Below are 21,486 nucleotides of genomic sequence, written 5' to 3' on the forward strand. Positions count from 1 at the left end.
ACGCAAAGAAAAGATTTTTGGGCAATCACTCTGAAATTATCGGGACACAAATTTTCAACTCGAGTACCACAGTTTTCTACCGTTCCAGGATGCATTATTTGTCTGCTCTTCAAAGTTCTAGAAAATCTGCACTGGAATAAAAGTTTCAGTGTGTTTGCCATAGTCACCCCATCAATTGAACTCATAGCGCTGTTCATTTACCCATAATTATGAATCCGAATGATATGGGGAGCGATAAAATGTCCCATCGAGACAAAGGAAATTCGTTAGCTCTCTGCAGAGCCGAAAGATAACCATCGGGAAACTCCCCGGTTTCGAACGGTGCCGACTTCGAAGTGCGTCGTTGTTGTGGTACCACCGAATGGGATTACGAGATTTTCCCCGTTACCTCGTGGAGATTTGCTCAATATTTCCATGAATTATGCCGCTATGAAGTGGGTGAGATGCGGTTGTGTGGCGGTCGTTTTTCGAGCATTGTAAATGCATTAAAATGAGCGGGTTTTTCCTCGGTGAGTGTGCACACGCTAAGTGGAAGGTGGCTGCGGTTTCTATTGATTCAACAGTAGCTGCAGTTGGTCGGCTGTTGAAGGAGTGGCGAGATGCTGAAGTGGACACAGTCCTTGTCGTTTATTTATTCGCACCAGCGTACCGGTACGTCCGTTGGCGAGCGCAAACACGGGGATTTCGATCAGCTGTTTGAGTTTATTGTTTCAAGAATTCTCCTGCAACGGGGCAAGGGCGGTTTTAGAGCTCTCGAGCAAACGCTAGGGCTTATTCGGGAGGAATGTTGTATTTTTGGCGGGAAACTGATTCGGGGTTGGTTTTTTTTCTTGATCCTATTGCAGCTTTGAAGACGATGTGAAGACTTCGTTTAATTGCAGGTTCGTCTGTTCTACATTCAGTGAGCCGTTTCTTTTAACCGTGTGTAATGACTACTCTCCACGATGTTTTTTTTCCCCGATGCATCCTTTCGTGAGTTCTTCCTTTTGGAAGGGGGACTTTTATACACTTCCGATAGAAGAAGAAGTTTATTATAATCGGAACCGTTTACATCGAATTCTCCCTTAGTTGAGGGGTCATATCTTCCAGTCAATGCCATTCCGGGCCTGATCCTTGGAGAGCGAGAAGGAACATTTATGGTGAGAACCAATGTTCTACCCTACCCCCGAGATGGTCGTTCTAAACACTATAATTAACTCCGTTAGGGGTCGCTTTAGTTTAAAGAAGTCAGCTTGTCGGAGCACTTCCGATACACGGTACGCCTCCTACCCTTTTGCTAACCTTTCACTCCACAATAGAGAGCACGAAAACGGGGGAATCATTGTGAAAATCTGGTCTTTGGTAGAGTTCCATCCATCAGGCATGAGCGTTGAATCTCGTGATATCAGTTTGTACTTCAGCTGACATGGTTAAGACATTGTGCATTGCGGGGAAGATTGTGCCCAGCAGCATTGTAAACTTCCTTCTGCTTCGGTAGAAATATCTTCAATGTGAGTGACAGAGAGATTTCCTACCAAAAGGAAGTGGAAGTCAATTTGTCACCGGAAGTAGCACCGGTGATGGATATGAAATGTGAGATAAAAACACATGTTTTATTACGTATGCTTTGCTGTTGTGTTAAATCAGGAAAAGGTTGAAGAATTTCCCGTAACGTTTTTTTTGCTTGGAAACCGTAAATTCGTTCATTGTATAAAGGTTATTTTTTTAGACCTTAGTCATAGAACCATATTCCGGTTTTGTAATACATGTGGTCCCCGCTATAATCGGCGTGAGATCTGTTGATCTCGAATCCGGTATTAACAATAATGGTGCTATAAAACAAACTAAGCTGTCAAATGTCCAAGACCGTGTATAACTAAATTCGCTTATAAGATATAGGATATAAGATAACACTAATAATATGTAATAAGTTGTCTTTTCTTACTATGAGATCAACCTCTAGTAAGCAAGCAATCACTTAGTCAAAAGTAATAAAAATAACCAAAGATGTGATAGAAACCTATGAAATCAAGATGTTTTTACAATTAATCGATAATGAACCTCATGAAAATTAACCGGTAAAGGATGGATGTAAGTAAAAGTTGAAATTTACAACTCACGAAGACGGCTTCTAATGAACATCCACTATAACCACACATCCCAAAAAATCAACAACCACACTGAAGCTCATCAATGTTCTTGAAAGGGAAAACAGTAGTTGCTCACCAGTAAATCATACACGATCGTATCGCGCGAACGGTAGCTGGAAAGAGTCTCCAACACAACAAGGGGTTGGTTCAACAGTCTACTCTATGGTACCGAATTTAAGAAACACTTCCAATGAAGCACGGAGGTGTAGAAATGGAGCTATACAGGTGCAGAGTTTCGATGAGAAATGGCTACCGTTCGCTTCTACACCGGGGGGAGGCCTGTGCGAAAGGAAGCTCGTTTGCGCGATAATTAAGACACAGTGAGGGACTTTTCCAAACCCCCTCCCCATCGTGTCTCGTTAGGTTAGGCAAGTTCTTAAATTGACTCATACCTTACGCGCAGGAAAACATTACGCCTAATGGAGGTGGGAAACGGCAACGATGTGGGAGGATTTGATCAACTTTGCGGTTTAGTTAAAAGCGGTTTCACCGAGCGTGGTTTTTCCTCGGCTGTGTTTGCACAATACGTCCACAAATCATAGCGAAATGATACCCGGTCACTGTAATGAAGCGAAAAGATATCGGTTGTGGTGTAAATTCACGCACTCCTGCTTATATTTTTCGTGTGTGTGTTCTTTGAAGCAGTAAAAGAGCGCCGGTAAGCCTACAAAGGGGTAATAAAACGTGGTCAAGAATTATGGTAAATCACCCCCGGAAGGTAACGCTCTCGGTGGCATAAGTCCAGCATAGTTTGTCGAATGGCACACTTTCGGTCGAATAGGGTTTTGGCAAAACAGTTATGTGACCGAAGAGGTCTGTTTTGAAGTCATTAAAAGAAATGCCTTTAGTGCGATACAAGGTTCAATGTGACCCCCTCCCGGTGGTATATTTTATGGGTTCTTGTTCCCGGGGAGGAATGAGAACTCTCGAGTGAAAAACAAACCTCCACCAACCATGCATCCAAAATCATTAACATTTGGTGTGGTTAGTTCGCTTTTGGAATTGGAATCGTTTGCTGGATTGGATTTATTTTATTTGAATGCTATTAGAAGCGACGACTATGTGTGCGTTTCTTTGTGAGGGGTGAGCTACATTGTATTATTTACGGTATCGTATAGCATTTCATTGTTATGATCGTGGCGGTATGTGTAAACATTGCAATTACACTGGAACTAAATAAGAAAAGGAAATGTCGTACAGTTTTATCAGGATGTATCGCGTATAGATTCTGATGATGGAAATGTAGGTAGGAGAAGGTGATTAAAACGGGATTTATTTACAAGTGTCGTTTATTTTAACTGTTTGCTTAATTAACAAACCAATGCAATGTTTAACATATTATGCAGTAAAACTAAAATATATCACTTATGGTATCTTGAGAAAAGTATTTCGAATACTTTATGAGAATTGTGCGTGAGCAATAAATCTAGATTTGCATTTATCATCGAGTAACGCTTGGTTTTCCATTAAAATTTTAAATTTCAGCAAAGTAAGGTTGCGTTAATGCTTTATCATCCCACGGTTTAATATCTGGTAAAACCGCAAGGATAAAATAGCTATCCTTTCGTCACGGCAAAAGCCATTCGAAAGGATCAACCCGTACCTTTTTCCATTAATCGGACCAATGTGGATCGGATTTTTTTTTTCGTCGCTCTCTCTCTCTCTCTCTCTCTCTCTCTCTCTCTCTCTTTCTCTCTCTCTGTGTATTTGTGTCAAATTTTCCAAACAATTCTCGTGTCAAACCGCAATCGAGCCGGGTGTCCTAAAACCGGATGGCGAAAAGCGTAACGAATTTGCTGCCATCATGATCCGCCCGCCAAGTGCACTAATGGATTCCACTCGAGTTGGCCAACTACTTGCTTAGCCTTTTAAAGTCAGCCAACCTCGCACCGTCAGATATGATAATACAAAACTTCCTTCCGTGACCATGCCCATCGGTGGCCAGGGCAGGGAAAGGCAGAACGTAAACGTGGCGGCATCGATGGCGTCGAGTGGTTGAATTTTCACGGGTGTTTCGAGTAAATTTTACAACTACTTGGACCGTTTTTAGAAATGGCCTTATCCGAAGGGCGGACGGGGTGTGTGTGTGTGTTGCGCGATGGAAGAAAATTAAGATGGGGAAAAATAAATTACTCCGCTAAACTGCGTACGGTCACGTGACCGTATCACGTATAGCACTTTTGCCACTTGCCACTTGCCGAGTCCGAGCGGTATCGCACCATGCCATTTTGGGGATGTTCTTTTTTGATCACACGATTAACACGGTGGTACGGTGGAGTGGTGGAAAGAGTGTGGCCAAAGGGTGTGCGCGTGGGTGAATTACGCCAGGACGAGGTACGACGTTTGACGGAAAGGTTTCAATGTGGCGTATCCTTCGTTTTCCTGACTCTAGCCCACACGCACAAACTTTCCCGAGGTTTTGTGCAGACTTTTTGACTGATTTGTTTTTGTTCTTGTGTGAGAAGAAATTGATTCGAATACGGAAGACAATTAGAGTGGGACAGTAAATCAATCAATGAACTCTGAGTACGCCAGGAGAAAGCAAATAGAAAAGATTTTGTCAAAGTAATAAATAGAAAAAAATCCAGATGATAAAATATAAACTTTCAAAATCAATATTATGTTAATTTGTGATAAATAAAAAATTGTAGACAACCTTAAGAATATGTTTTTGAAGAAGGTATCACGACTTCTGAAGATGCCTAAATTAAAATAATGTGCATGCCTTCCATTTCGGGACCATAAAGTTTCATGCCACTTGGGTTGGGGTTTTGGTACCCTTGGGGTGGCAATTTTTTGTTTTATGTCTGCGTTCCAACCTTAACTACTTTAATTGCTTGAGTTAATCATATGAAGAATAAAACAATAATATCTTACAAGAACAATTGCACTTCTTTTAAAGTTTCCCTAAAAAAATGTTCCTTTACTTAACTTAACAGAAGCGTGAGAAAACTTTAAAGAAATTACATTCGATGTTTTCTACACCTTTGACGCGAACAATCAATCGTTTGTTGATTTGTATAGCTGCCCCTGTTTTGTAACGTGCGAAAGATCAATACGCATGGGAATGTTGTGGCGGAATCCAATTCGTCGCTGTTTTGCATACTGTCGCTGCGAATGTCTGAAGGATTTTTTCCCAAACTTGAGGCGCCTGTCAAGAGGGTAGTTTTGACGTGTGTTTCCAGCGTCCATTGTGACATTGTTTCTCGGGGCGTACTTCTTGACCTTTTGCATAAAATCGGACTCCTTTTTTGCAATTGCCTGACGAAGGTAGAGGTCGTGTTGTATGTTGTCGTACAATCATCGAAAACCATCATCGCGAACACTAAGGAACAATCAATTGCGATACACTGTTTCAAACACGTTCGATAGGCAAATGCTTGCGGCACAATGGCTGTAGCAAAAACAACGCACATTGTGCAACACAATCGAAGGCCGGGATATGGTTTTAGCCTTAACCTACAAAACAAATCATGTACACACCTCCTTGAACCGATGGCTGAAGGACATTGAGATTTTAGTTACCGTTTTATAATCGCATAATGGCGGTAATGTTAGATGTTGGCATGCAGGAACATATGTACCGTCTTGATCGGGTGACTCGAGCACACCACCTAGACAGATGTCGACGATTCGCGTTGCCTTCGGGAAAGAGGGAGGAATCTCCAGAATCCCGACAAGTCTTGAGTACACTTTGAGTGTTCGGAGCGAAGGATCTTTGTTTTCGGTGTGCGTGTGTGTTCAAAGATGCAAGCGAGCGTGCAGTTAGGGGAGGTCCGAATTTCGGTTCACAATCGGTATGATCCATGGTAAAACCGGCCATAGTACTGTGACTGATTGACTGGTGAGAAATACAAGAAGTACGTTTCAGATGCATCAGCCTCAAATTAAAACCATTGCGTCGATATAATGAGAAAAAAGCGAAAATTTGCTTTCCCCTAGCGGTACTCGGCCGGTTGTGTCCTTGAGGTTCGGACGGGTGGTGTTGGTGCATTCGATACTTTATGCCGGGGCGTTTCACCGCGGCTTTGTAATGCGTTTATGCGCGTTCCAACTCTAAGAGGCGGAGGAGATCTTCTCGACTGCAGCGCGTTCCGTATGGCTTCCGTGTCTGGGAGAGTTAGACAGGGAAGTAACCGGAAGAAAGGTGTGCATATCGTTGCCTCATACAGGAAGGTAACCGGTGTGGTCTTGTAAGGACGGTTGTTTTTGTCGCTGTTGCAGACGATGCCTTCGTTTCCCCTCGCTAAAAGGTGAGCGGAAGTGCTTGTCGGTTTCGAGGAGGATTGTTTTCTTGCTCTTGGTCGGTTCCGAAACGTCTGGGCACTCGGCATGAAGGCAGAGTTTGAGATAAAGTCGATGAAGACTTGTGCTCAGTCGATGAAGCTCCAGATGCCTGAGATGCGTTTGCTAGACATCTGATCTTCATGTCATTAGCCAACCGAATTTCTTCACCTTGTCAATCGTCTTTTCTAAATATTTTATTGGACACGAAGTCTTTCATACCTTCAATACGCCCGTGTCCTTGTCTTCAGTGTATAAAAGCATAAAAGTGAAAAAGAATACTTCTTAGGCAGCAATTATAATCGAGAAATAATAGACTCGAACGGCAAAGAAAACAGAAGCTGCACAAGATAGGGGGACGCGAGCGATGATGATCACGAGCCACCTTGGCTGCAGCCGGATTCGACCGGAAGTGAGGCCTTGATGCGCGCAAAAACGTCGGCACATTTTCTTCCCGTGTTCACGATGCGAAGTGTGTGTGTTTCTGCCCTGTTGTGCGTTGTTTTATCGCTGAGACTTTGTGGTATGTACGAGCGAACGTCGTTCGAAAAGGGGGCTTTTAATAGGACGAGTAAAGTTAAACCTATCAATCTCTTGAGCGACGGTTATTGCCATTGTTCATCGGTGCCGGCAGACGGTGCCGTTTCTGCATGTAGGCTGAAGGATTTAGTTCAGTTTCGCTTTAGTACCATGTCATGTGTAAGCCCTGAGGGTGTACTCTACTCAGTTTATTTTCAGCTTGATGTAAGCCACCGACTTTAAACTGGTCAAATAGGGTAGTTGTTAAAGGACGACTTAACAACATGACTGATCTTCGGGTCGAGTCTTGACTTAATGGCACAAATTCTTAAAAGAATGAGAAGAAAAGACAAAGTAGTATCGCTCCTCAACACTCACTGCGAGAAAAAATCAATACCTTAACCCTATTTCTTTGGCAAACTTTGAAACTTCCAGTGTCACAGCAATTAATTATCTCGTCAGATCCCTTACAACGCCCTTCTACCTGATACAACCATCATCAATAACCACACACATACCATCTTTCTCGGCAGTCTATGCGTGTGCCGTTGCAAAAAAGTTTAATTTGATCACAAAAATCGAACGAAACAAGCGCCTGTTAATTCAAAACCAATTTATCTTACCATTGTTATTGGGTTGAAAAAGATGTGTGCAGATCCACGAAATGTGCAGGATTTTTTCAGTAGAGTGTTGAGAACACGGAAGATGTGATGATATTTTTCCCTGACATAAGATAATTTCAATGTGTCTGGATGTTGTGAAGTTCCGTAAATCTTTCCTGAGTTAGAAAAGCATGAAGATGAGTAAGGACTGTTCTCCGGACACGTGCGTGACGAATAAGGATTAAGTGATAGTACGGATAGAACTATTGTTTTGAGGTAGTTTTATTACTCTGGTCCATAGAAATAGTTTACTACGCATTAGCTTTTACCGAAAAGAATAAAAATGAACATTCTTACCTAAGTGAATATGGACAGACATAGAATCAAATTAATATAATCAAGAGAGTTACAGAAATTGTGAAAAAAGACAACCAGTTTCTCACGATGGTATCTTCAAACGAAGGGCTCTTGATCCCGACCGTTTCTCATCGTATTGATCTTTAATCAGGCCCTTTTGTTTATCTCAACTCTTGTGCAAAAACCATCCCCAAAAAAAGGGATAATGATGAACAATCCTTTCCTTCGAAAAAGCACTTTTTGCAGAAATATTCTGGTGTCTATTCTATTTTTTTCCCAAAAAAAAGCAGTTCCAGAACGGGACGATCAGTATGACCTCCTCGAGAGCACGACTTTTCGTCTTAATTTAGTTGATTAATTGGAGAGGGGTTATGGAAGCGTACGTCTATTCGGAGACGACACGAATATTGTGCCATGTTAAATTGGTTTCCTTTCAATTTGTAGGTCAACAGTGTCGAACACCCTTCGATTGGATTGATACGAGGGCAAGGGAAAAACATTAATTATGGAATATATTGCTGACATCCTTACGACATTGTTCGGTTTGTTCGAATAGATTCTTTCTAATTTCAATGAGAATCAGTAGGATTGATTAATCCTTGTTTTGATGTATGAAATTCAGATGTTAAGCCGTTTGAAATACAGACTACGGGTATTATTAATATTACTTTTCAAATTCGAATTATATACTGATTTTGTTCTCGTCTCTTATTGCAGGTAAGAAGATCTCATCCTAAAACATCAATGCAACAATATCAAGGCAAGACTGATACGATGGTATGCACTCGTATCACCCCAAAGGATCAGTCTGTTTCAAACTGTGAGGCCTGGGCGCAGCGTGGCTGTTACTGACGTGTGAAAAATTTGGCGAGGCGTGTGTGTATGTATCAGACCTTATGCGTGAGTATCTCGCAGACATCACATATTGGGTGCCAAATCCAATCGAAATCACCGCAACAGAGAACTTTTATCTTCAAAGGGATAGCCGCTTCGTTTGAAGTGGTGTTGATGGAGGTGTTAGGTGATCTCACCCATGGGTGAGATGTCCACTTGAAGGGCACACCTACCCCTATGTCCATTCAACGTATCCGGTGTGCGTGATTGGTAGCATAACCTGTCAGCGTTATCAACTGGCCCTTTCCGCATGATCTGCGTATCGAAACCTCAAAGTCCCGCTGTTCGAATACGTGACAGCTGTGATTATAAATTTCTGATTGAAAGTCAATCCCAACAGTGTAAAGGGACGCTTGAAAAACCATCCCATGGTGAACCATACCGAACGGGCGAGGAGCACGTTGACCAGCATTGATGGAGGTGAATTCATTTTTTATTCCTCAAAGTTCAATTCACATCAGCGTTGGTGGTAGTTTCTTTGAAGTGTAATCGACACACGGTGATGGAAGTAGTTGACGTTTGACCATCTCTGCTGAAGCATGCTGTCCGGACAGGGTGTGGGAGTTTGATTAACCACGCCAACAAGCATCACACACTCGACATGACACTTCATTTAAGCAATTGAATGCTCGTATCCCCTATCATGGATCCATACAGCGAAAACAGATTAAACGATTTGAAGATGAAGAGAAAGTGTTTAATATAGCACCGTTTCGGTATGACACCTGCAGGAAGCGCTCGGTAACAAATTTGTAGTATCTCACCTTCGAAACGAGCAGCAGAAACAACACAAGCAATAATTAATTTTCCCAGCACGCGGTCTGTTTCTGTACCAGCAACATACCAACAGGACTGATAGATCTCCACCTTCGGGAGTCAGGTGTCATCATCAGCGTTTTTCATAACTTTCTTCCTTTCCAAATATCACCAAAGTCACCATCCGACATCGATTAGCCTCGTTTGGATGGTGCTGATGTGCTGTTTAGCGAAGCTAATAGGCAATGACAAAACATCGGAGTAGAGAAAGAGAGAGTTTTCCCTCATCTTTTGCTAGCAAAAATCAGTACAAGGTGGTAAGGGTTTGCCACCTGTTTGCAACAGCTCGTCGACCTTCGCCTGGCGGGACAAATTCATTATCATGTTGTTTCACAACTTTTACAACAGCTTCCCTACGGCTGCGGCAGTTACATAAAGTGTGTGGTGTTGTGTAAGGAGGTGTTGATGGAATGTTTGGTAGAAAATTGCTAGATAACAAAAAGTACCGTAACATTGTACGTCCTTGATTTTTGTGCTTCTTTGTAGCGTGCAAAAAAAGGTGGAAACAAAATTTCAAAATAGAATATAAATTGTTTATCATCCCTCCGCTTCCACTCGGTACGGTGGTGAGATCTGGTTTGCAGGTTAGTCTGTATCTCGAGCTGGGATGAAAGATCCTGGAAGGCGTAGGACGACCTGTCAACTGTCAGAAACACGCTTCTTTGTGACCGTTCCCCCAGCCCATTCGCTCCATCACGCATCAAGCGTGTAGAAAGTGCTAGCAAAGGAGCAACATTTTAAAGCGACCAAGGATGTGTACAATCTCCGTGTGAAGGAATCACAGTCTCTGTATATCGTAGGAGCGTTTAAAAAAAAAGATTTGGTGAACGGTCGACCCCGGGGAGGCACCGGAAGATGGATGATTCGAGCATATATTTTTCATAATTTATTTCCCATTTTTCCTGTTTTTGTTTGCCAGACAGTGGATGGGTTTTTTCCTACCTCGATTTCTGAAGCAAAGTTCCCAACAGCGCGAATAGCACTGTACGCGTTTGTTTTTCTTCTACGAAACGGGGAAGAAAATGAATTTTTACGACAAAACATTGTTATCATATACATCGGGAGGACACTTTACGACTTCCTCGGATTGGTCTGGCGCTACATTAACCTGCCTTTTTCCGAACAGGAGGCAAAGCAAACTCAATTAATGATTAACAATGGTGAAAAACTGTCAGGATGACAAACAACGGCGGGCAAATTGTCATCATTGTGCGGGGTTTCCTTTTTGGCTGTGCCGGTGGAAAAGGTAAACAATCACCGGCCAACGCTTGGGGGTTTTCACTCGCTTTTCTTCCCGCGTCGGGAGTTTTCGTTTTAGGTGCTAGGAAACTGTCAAAAGATAGGCTGGCGGTATGATAGGAAAATGGGGAGAAATTGTGATTTTGTGGCGGTTTGCGGTGTGTGTTTCTTGGGACCAGAAGTTTTGTGATAATTGTGGATTGCCTGGAAACGGGAAATCGGTGAGGGAGATTGGTTGTTATTGTTTCTAAATTTCAATGTCCCCTGTGTCCCGGTGTCATGATGATCTTTCTAGTCAACGGTGAAGAAGCGCTGGGAGGTGAAATTATAGAGCGAAAGTCTGCACACACTGCTATGACAGCCGGAAGCCGTAAATAGGAAGCCGTGTAGAGCCGTGTGATGTCTTACTCGATACCGAAAGTGAAGGAGTTTTAATGAAGAGAAGGTTTTAGATTCATCCTTAAGGGAGCGACATCAAATTTCCGTCTACTACCCTTAGCGACGTCTATTGCGGAGGATGCGGACATATGCTTCGGAAGTTGATTTAAATAGGGAATCAACATTTTACCACCATTGAGCGCTTCCTTCCTGCCGTTTTGGAATAAGCGAAGTCCATGGTTGACTGTCTGGCGTTGACAAAAACCATTTTACGAGAAAATAATAACATAATTTATCACGTAATAAATCATCGGAGGCTGTGCTTGGGGTATGTGGCGATGTTGAGCGTGCTAAAGATGTTTAGATTTTCTGTAAAGTGAGGGAATGTTGCACACTGGGCAATTTAGACATCGGGCAGTAGGATACAACAGAAGGGTGATTTTGCAATAAGGATATCTAGAGGATATGACTTATGTTTCAGGTAGAATCATTCCGATTATTCAGATGTTTTATTCCAGACTAATATCTGAAGATTGGATTATGTATTCCGACATTAGTTCATCTTAGTTTGCAAGATATTCCGATGTCCTGCTACTTCTTGGAAACTCTTGGGGAGCTCCGAACTTGAAGTTGTTTTAAAAATAACAAAACTCCCCGGCCAGTCCCCGGTGCGGTATGAGATCATCTCATAACTTCCATTTTGCATCTAGATACAGAACACAATACCATCGCAACTGGCCTCTGAGCTATTTACAGCCGAGAGATGGCAAAAAGCGTATCATGTCATGCGCATTGCACTGGGGTAATGCCGTGTTGCCGTTTGCTTGGCAGTGTGCTGTTTGACTTGCCTGCTAAAATTGCATTAATTTTTTATTACATCCCCGGGTCGTTACGCTTGTTTGACGGTCGCCATTGGTACTATCTGCACTATGTGCGCTGCCGTTGTTTCATCGGTTCGGCTTTGCTTCACGCCTTGTTCTGTTAAAAAGCTAAGCCGGGCAGGGCAAGCTAACAGTGGGCAAATTCTCGTTCAAATATACTGGGTATGTGTTTGTAGGTCTTGTTCTCCTATAATGTCCATGACAAAAGCTCGCGTTAGTGTGTTATCAGCGGTACACGATAGGAAGATTTCACGCTTCATCTGATGGTGCGCTTATTCGTTCGGGTGCTGTTCACACGCTCGTTGGTGGTGTGTTGCTGTTGATCGCTCGCTATGTGTCGTTGGTGGCTATCAGCTACAGCTAATGTTGTACGGAATGAATGCTTGACACTTGACGCTATGTTTGTTGTTTCAAAGATATTTTGTTCAGTTGCAGCTGAAAGGGCCGGTTCTAATCTCCAGCATTCGCCACGGTGGTTGCGTTTGTGTACTGTCATCATTGGAACGAATCAGAAATTAATTTTGCAAACGAGAACGTTTGTTGCAGCTCTGCTCATATCAAACGGCAATTTAGCTCACGTGTGCAGAACGAAGTGGCAATGATAAGAGCGAGATTAAAGTTGAAGATTACTTAGACGGCAGGTACGCGGTACGTTTAAGGAGGTGTTACACCTCTAGGAAACATTCATGGCCTCGTTAAAATAATTTCCTATAAATTTATAGCTACATTCGTTATTGATGATTAGTTAGGTTAGTTATTACATCAGAATCCTATTTAATTTAAATTGAAGTACTATTATCCTGCTCTCCAAAAATTTCAGCGCAAACCATAGCACAAGTGGTTCTATTTTAAAATAACATTAAACAACCCGTTTGCCTCCTTGTTCTGCCTCGTGTGTCAGGTGGTTTTGTTTATCTGCTACTCTTCATCCTCCCCATCTGTTTGGTGTTGTTATTTTTTCGTGATTGTTCCTTCGGGCGGAAAAATCCCTGTTTACACCCACCACCAGTCACAAGGTTGGCCTTTTTGTGGTTGGCTTGATGATGCCTGTGCCCTTTTTCCCTTGTTTGCACAGCTCGATGCTCATTTCGTCTGCACACTCCGGTAGCGAGAACAGATCAGGTCCTGTCAATGGGCTGCTCCCGGTGAAAGTCATCCTACCGGATGGACGACGCACCCGAATGGGGATTGAATTTTAAATGATGTTTTATTATCCACTCGACCGTACGCTGTACGGTGTATTATTTTGCATGAACCACCCAATCGGGGTGGCTGAGCAGTTGTGCTGTGGAATCCGTTGCTTTATCTGCGCACCGTAAGGACATGCCATCCATGAACCACTGGGCCCTGCAGCGTTGGGAGCGAACAAATAGCCTACCGGGCACAAGCGAACCTTGTGCAACGGTGATGCGAGCCTAAAGTAAACTGGTCGCTTCAACCGGCCGTGAAATTGAGTTGAATAAAAAAAAAACATAACGAAAGGATCATCTTTAGTAGTGGAGAAAATATTCATAAATTTATTATGAAATCAACACTGGAATGCATGCCAACGAGGGTTCCCCGGTTAATGCCATTAAGATCGTTTAGCTTTAAATATGTGACATTTGGCAGAATTTATTGCTTTTCAGCAACCTCCTCCTTGAGAAAACTGCATCACGAATATTTGGAAGATAGTTTTTGCATCGCAAAAGAAAGTTCTAAAGTCAAACCGTAATTTATTCATATTATTGGCAAAAAAGGAGGATATGGATTTACTTTAATAGGAGTTCTCGGTGTACAGCAACGAAGGGTGCATTGCTACAGTGTCGAAGGGAAAACATACGCTCTCCGGATCTCTGCAATCGAAACTGAAAGATTGTTTCCCCTTCGAATAATAAAAATAGATAACATGTTCTAATGGCTTCTCTAGCACATATCGCCAAGAAAAGCTTCTCACTTTGACCTTTTACCTGCGTTATTATCTAACTCGCAGTCGATATATTCGTCACCTTTCTCGGTGGGCCGAACAGTAGCAAAAATATCGATAAAATCAAGAAGGGTTAAGCATTAATAAACTGAACATTCTTAATGCAATAAATACACCAAATGACATGCTTCCCTTGGGGAGAGCTGCCATGCCACGGTGGAAATGATCCGGATTTAATGCTCTACATGTAAATTCTATTTGTACACCTTCCTATTATGCGTTTATGATGAGACGCTTGCGATGCTCGAGGAATATAGAGGAAAGGAAGAAAATCGAGGGAAAACAAGTTGACAGAACGGATTATCTATTTTCACACACCGCTTCTCACCCTTAGCGAGTCTGCTTTAAAGCTTCCACTGGCAGCTAAAAGGGACGCACAGACGCGGGAATCATCCTTTGGGTCAATTTGGTGCGTGTAATGCATCCCCGATGAGTATTACCAGGTTCGCATGTACCGACATGACTGGCTCACGCGACGGAAAGCCTCTCGGTGTCTTTTGTATTTTCCTTTTGGAGCCGTACTTCCTAATGAGGTGAAGAAACGTTGCTGCCAGCGCGATAAAGGTTTGCCTTGCTTGTACAGCGTTAAGCGAGCGTAAAACCGAGCCAGTTGTTTATTTTTTTTGTACTTGCTGTCTGTTTGCATTCAAATAGGAAGATTATGTAGCTTCGTTTTCCGTTTGAAGTTTGGAAGTGTTGAAGTGAAGGTAGAAGAGGCAAGAAGATGGGTGAATTGCGTGTGTGTGTTGTCGTACGATGTTTGTTAAATGCTTGCATTAGTGGTTTTGAAGGGAGCCTTTACCGAGACGGAACGAATTGATATGCCTTGTACACCGTGTCACGCCATGTTTGTATGATAATACCCTTTTGTTTCTCCGTTCGAAATGGAATTGAATTTTCACGCTTTGATATCAGTAGTGTGAAGTGTAAATGATGCATTTACATAAGCCTGTAGAACGTGGTTGATAATTTGTATCAGTCGTCTGTTAAAGAGCATTCATACGCATAATCCCTCCAGTTTGAATCGGTCCAAGAAATTGCTTTCTAATGACACGTCAAAATACTTCTCACATACATCAAACACAAGGTTTGAAGGTCACAAAGCAAATATGGCTGTGAGTACGTCCGTGCTTCCCTGCAGGAGCAACCGATCGATCGCACTTTATCAGTAAAAATGCCATACTAACATCATGGAACAGCAACGACCTGCCACAGGGGGTCACCGGCAACTATGACATTCCTTCGATTCACGCAGATGGTTCGTCATCCTGGAAGTGTTCATGTCTTGAAAGTTCGGAACAGCAAAGGAGACGAACGTACACGCTGCGCGTACATGCAAGGGTGACATAAAGTATGTGCCCAGCGATGACAACTCTACCGCGTCAAACACCCAGTGAGGCACAGGAACAAAGTGACGTGATAGTGCTAGCGAGATACGTACACCAGCGGTGCACAATTCAACCTTGGTCACGATATTTGATGGAGTCCACGATAGAGGGGTCTTTGCACAGTGTGGTGTGCTTTTTTTGGGACGGCATGACGTCCAGCTACTGTTGAATGTGGCTAACGGCGACTTCCTGTGGAGCTCGTTCAAAGAGAGTGTTGTAAGTTGTGATGTTCTTGGTGCGTTCCTAGCGGATTGCTTGGTAGCGTTGTATAGATGCATTCCTGTAGATGTCATACTGGATAAACTACTGAAGACTCTGTTAAGAACCAGAGGTATAGAAGCTGCTTCGAATTCAAGAATACTCTTGAATATCGCTGGAAGGTTTTCATCACATCATTTCCATATGAAAATAGGACTCTGGATTTGGACGACCCCTATCAACAAGATCTTCTATTGAATTGTAACGATATATGAGCTTAAGGCCATTTATTCAAATCCGAAGATTAGGAGCTGTAACGACCATTGGATAAAATTCAAATTGCAAAGACTGCGATCCTGGAGAAGAGAATTCTCAAGAGATAATATTGAGAGCCTTACCTTGCTATCCTAACTGCAATCTGGGTGCTTGAATTCAATCTCATCCTTTTTCCGAAAACGTTTTTTTTAAAGAATTTCTTTTTAAAATGTGATTCTATTTGGAATGTGATCAGATAAATCTGCTTGGAGGAATCGAAAGGGGAATCGAAATTCAGTACGGAAGTCCATAAATTCAACCCATTCGATAGAACGTTCTGCAATGCAGGCAAGTGATTGTAAGCAGCGCGTGTTCCCTCCTCCTTATGCCCTTCCAATCTTGGACAATTGTCCAGTCGTAAATGGCGAATCTACGGTCGTGAAAAATCGCGCATTCCGACCATAAGGTGCAAAGACTGTTTTAAGTACTGCTCACTTTTTCACTGCATTCTTTCCGCGGCAATGCACGTTTTGTTATCGGTTGAAAGCTGCACGGTTTCCTTTTTGTTGTCCTTCCACATTGGACCCACACACGGGAAGAAGGATAACTTGTCACTTTTATGTGCCAATCGGCAATAAGGCGTATGCGAATACGACGTACACTGAGAGCCGTATGTGGGGTGGTGCTGTGCGTCATCTCGCATACACGCGGCAAGTTCCTTGTTTGCCGGTTTGACCATCCAGTGTTTGAGAAAGAATTACATTTTATCCCTTTTTTCCTCAGGACAGCGATTTTTCCTTCTGCAAATAATAGCATTGCGGGAGAAGGAAAAGCGACAAAAAAATCCCATTCAATTTAACATCGACTCTATTCGAATGGTGCCGTAAAACTTCAGGGAACGAGGCGACGCGTTGTGCGGGAATAGTTTTCCACTTTAAAACATTTACTTTTTTCCCACCAGCTATTGTGCGCGAGATAAGGGAAGAAAAATCGAACTGCTGCTCGGTCAGCTATTGGTGGGTTATCGGGGTTTTTTTCGGATTCGATTCTTCGAAGCCCGGGATGCATCGATGGCCGGGCCCCCGGTGAACCCGTGTCCCCTTTGATGGTCCATTAGGGAGAAGTGTTTGTGTGGGGCGAATGAAAGCCGGTGCCCAAGGTATGCTTTGTGCAAACACAAATAAAATATAAATACTTGGTGCGGAGATTCTTTCTCGGAAAGGTTAGTCCGTGTGTTGGAACGATAGGTGGAAAGCTGATAATTTTGCGCTGTGAGCAAAAGAGTAAGAAAATATACGATTCCTCTGTAACTGTAACAATTTCGATTGTTCGAGCTGCTCGAGCCGTTTGATAATCCTGGCACGCATCCTTTGCGGTTCGTGTAGAAGGTTCGTTTCGTGTGAAATCAATATTCTGTTCAGTATCAGAAGCATCGAATCGGGAGAAAATGGCTCGTTGAATAGAACGGTGTTGTGATGGTGCAATCTATTTTCCTTAAACGATGGAAATAAATGGACAACGCTAAAATCGCTATCCCGAACCGAATGGTGGTTGTGATTTGAAGATCTTAAAAATAAGATCATTTATAGTTGAAAGCACCTTAGAAGGGGATGATTTTTAATGTAATTGGGAGAAATTAATATAAATAGGGGCATAATGGGCACATAACAGCTCTGTCCTTTCGTTATACAATGTAAGAGCTCAACTCTGTGCAGTTCCGTGTATTTACTCTTGAGAAGATAATTTTTTAATCAATTTTTATAATTACGACATGTTTGGAACAGACTCATGCAGAGATCACGCATACAACGGTTTTATTCTTCGACTTAGCTGCCCATTTCTATTCCGCTCATCATCGAGCAACTAATCGTTTGGTGATAATTGAATAATTCGAGCATATCATGCCTGTCGCATTGTGTAAACGAGATCGGATTAACAATTATCGGTGCAATCTGTCGTTTATGTGGCAGCATATGGCACTCAAATGAAAGGAAAAATAAAGCTGCCCACCTTAAAAATCGACCACCAGAGGTTGTACCGGAGCGATTATGAGATCGTTACCAGCGAGTTGATACCAGCGCGTTTCGGCCAAAAAGGCGTTTGCCAAACAAACCAGCCAAAAAGGTTTAGCAAAAACCTGCATTACATAAAAATATGTCGCTTCCTCGACATGCTGTTCCCGCTTCTTCGCCGGATGACCCACGCATAAAAGTGCAATAGAGAAACGGCGACCAAGCTAGAAACCAGGGGAACTATGATGCAATGGAAAGACAGCGGGAAACAATCACAAACAAAAATGAAAAATAAGCACACCCATACGGGAGAAAATCCGCATTAATGTGCGAACAACTTTATTATACCATTATGGGATGTGTTCGGGAAAGGTAGCTCAGAGGGGGGAAACGGAAGTTCATGGCAAAAGGACGGGACGAAGGTGTTCTGAACATGGGGGAAAAGACTGGCAGCGGTTACAGTGCAATACATACGTGGCAGCTTGCATAGGGAATGTACATGCGGTTGTTTTCGTGTGGAATGCTGGCGCGCTATCGTAGCATGATGCCGAACAGGGGTGGTAAATTGAGCATAACCTCGCTTTAACGGTGGCTACGGGATTATCTGGCGTATCGGTAGCCATGGTCATATGATCGTTGCTGCGTTGTTTGTAAGCGAGATGGTATTATTGCGTTTGAGGTTTTTGGAGCGATTAAATAATTAGAGAACAAAATAATCTGGTCACGCCTTTATGAAATGTGATAATACTTGCTATGTCCCTTGCGCCAATATCTGCCATGAGGTCATGCCGGAATGTCCCGATGAAGGCAAAACTACCAGATAAAAACATGTCTAAAAATATCACCCTTACTATCTCGTACTGCTGTCAAAATGTCTGCTACGACGTTTCGCTTTTTTTGTTATCTGCCATTTGCTGAGATCATTCTTCTTTATCCACCGCCTCTCATGGGACCCGCGACCCGAACAGATTGTTACATAAAGTCAACCTCACCCATTACCTACTCTCGGCTCTCGGCAAACCGATAGAACGACCCATTCTCCAAATGTCCTCAGGCATGATAGCAAAAGTCGTTACATTTCATCCGTTTCCATGCGGTACTTGTCGGATCTCGGTGTATTTTTTTTTGTTACTGCTTCTCTCTGTTGCTAACGTCTTATGTATCCTCGATGCTCTGTATATCCCGGTGACTACTACTGCTGCTGCTCGCAAGTCACAATCTGTAAACCTCAGTCGGTCTCTTTCCCATCGCTTATCCCCTTTTTCAGCAGCAGACTGGCTCATTCTGTCCTCCGCAGCTTCCATGCTGCTCGTGGGGTTTTGCTTTATTTAGAATCGTTGACAGATAAATGGAGATAAACCACGACGATTGGACGAAGTAAAACATGTGCTCCACATGGGTGTGCCTGTGCATTCAGCTCGGGGCACCGTGCGTCTGTGTGTGGTGATGGCCAAAATGGGGAAAAGAAGACGGAAAAAAACTGCTGGATGTACGTGTGTTATGAAACTTTGTAGAAATATGGTTACAGCATCACGAGGAGAAGGTTACACTGAGGGGGTCTTCATCTTGGAAGATTATATAAAAATATATCTTGCAACTCGTAAGCGAGATCCCGTTGGAACATTAAGATGATAAATGAATGATTTTTTCCACAGTCTTGCAAAACGGAATTAAGAATACATGATCAGTTTAACATTAAGACATTAAAGTCACAATACTTAAACTCACACGAGCAATAAAAAAATGAAATGTCAAGTGCTATCAGTGTGGCATCCCTCTGTGCCGTACTAGCTCGCACGGTAGTATCTTGATGCGCTAGTATTAGTGCTAACGAGTCGCTATGGTTGGTTGCTATGGATACTATGTGTCGCTGGTCGAGCTTGTGCCCTGTCCATCATACAACCAGCCCCAGTGTATCAGAACTAGAATTCATCTCACTGGCATGATTATCTGCTCCCGCGGTGATGTGTTTGGCTACATGGAATCGGTGGGGACACTGTGCGCACACTCTGTAGCTTCGCTGTGCCGGAATGCCGTAGATACATCACCACGGCAGTGAGCAGATAACGGGGAGAGCGTATTCGCAATGCATCCTATAGAATTGCAGCATCATCCTCTTGTAAATCCCGCCTTCTGTCGTGTAGATAATGAGACAACCGAACCGGTCCGGTGTGCAAATTCTCGCGCCGGCTCGTGATGATGGTTTGATCTGTTTCGAGTACGAATGTCCTCGATGCAACAGAAATCCCGCATCCCCATCCTGATGCCTCCCCCCCCTCTGTATGCGTATGTCTCGCTTACTCGCATGCTGCGATCCGTACGACAATTCAACCCCTTGTTTGTCATCGTCATCCCCTATCTGATAGAGCGGCTTCTGCTTGTGCTGCTGTACGTTCGAATGATTGTGGGTTGTCTTCGCCTTTATCTCTGGTTGTATGTGTGTTTCATCGTTTTGCGTAACGTTTGCCGCGCACTGACTGGCTGGCCGGGTTGGAATTATGCTGCCGCTGTGTAGCATAATTGGAGAGGAGGAGCTAAATACAGCATAGAATAACACAGCCACAGGGACAGAACGCGATGATGATGACGGTGATGATGCTGTAGCGTGCCGAGGCGCAAGAGGGCAGAATGAATCCGACGGAACGGAGATATGTGTATGTTTAGATACATTGCCAGTTTGTTGTTCTTCTGTGTAAAAGATCTGCTCCGGCGATGTCTGTACTGAGATGAACACTTTTGCGAGCGGAGAGATATCGAGACATTTCAGTTGACATTTTCACGAATAGGTTGTTGTACGTGTAACATTCACATTCACCCTGTGGATGTAGAATTGTGTGAGTAAAAAAATATTCAATGATAGTATTATGTCTATGCCGACTTTTCCGAATAACAATATTTTGTGTTTCCTCAAGGTCCAAATTCATCCTCTCCTTTCCAAAAAGTCTTCTGCTACATCTTTCTTGTGCCGTTCCGCACCGCTCTCACGTCGAGGTTTGTTATTCTCGCAAAAATGACTTCATTCATTCCGGTCGCTGCCACCATTCATTCGGTCCCTTCGATGCCCTGTGACCTCGGGAAAGGACACAGAACATAGACAAATGTCTCTTGTCCTGCACGGTGAGAGAAGCCGAGAACGAGCGGCTCGAAACGGTAGAGCGAACGAACGACAGATAAAGGCACCTGGCAAATAGCGGATGGATACATGCGCATGTGTGTGCCCCCATCCTTTTGCGGGTCGAATGCGCAAGGATGGGCGGGGGTGGTGTATAAAGTGATATTTCTAACCCTCCCAAAACTCGAAGGCTCCTCCTTGAGGCACTGTCACCCCAGCATATCCAGAGCCCAGGGTTTTGTGTCGAGGATGCGCCGTTCGGCTGTGTCTCACAGTCATTGCGCATAGGCAGGAAGTGACCATCCCGGACAATGGGGAGCATACTATTTTTATCATCGTTTTCATTGTGGGTTGAAACCACCCCGACCTGCTACCGACGCATCGATCTCTCCCTTCACTCGGAAAATGCGCTCGCCTGCCTGTGTTCATTTTTCCCCGTCGTTCACTTGTGCTTCA

General features: G+C 43.3%; 1 protein-coding gene across 1 annotated transcript in view; it reads left to right on the plus strand.

The window, feature by feature from the left end:
• Nucleotides 1–21,486, plus strand: part of LOC128304840 (transcription factor hamlet) — a 91,719-nt gene that overhangs the window by 23,694 nt on the left and 46,539 nt on the right. The window lies entirely within an intron of this gene.

This window comes from Anopheles moucheti, chromosome 3 (assembly GCF_943734755.1).
Source record: "Anopheles moucheti chromosome 3, idAnoMoucSN_F20_07, whole genome shotgun sequence".
NCBI classification, from domain to species: domain Eukaryota; kingdom Metazoa; phylum Arthropoda; class Insecta; order Diptera; family Culicidae; genus Anopheles; species Anopheles moucheti.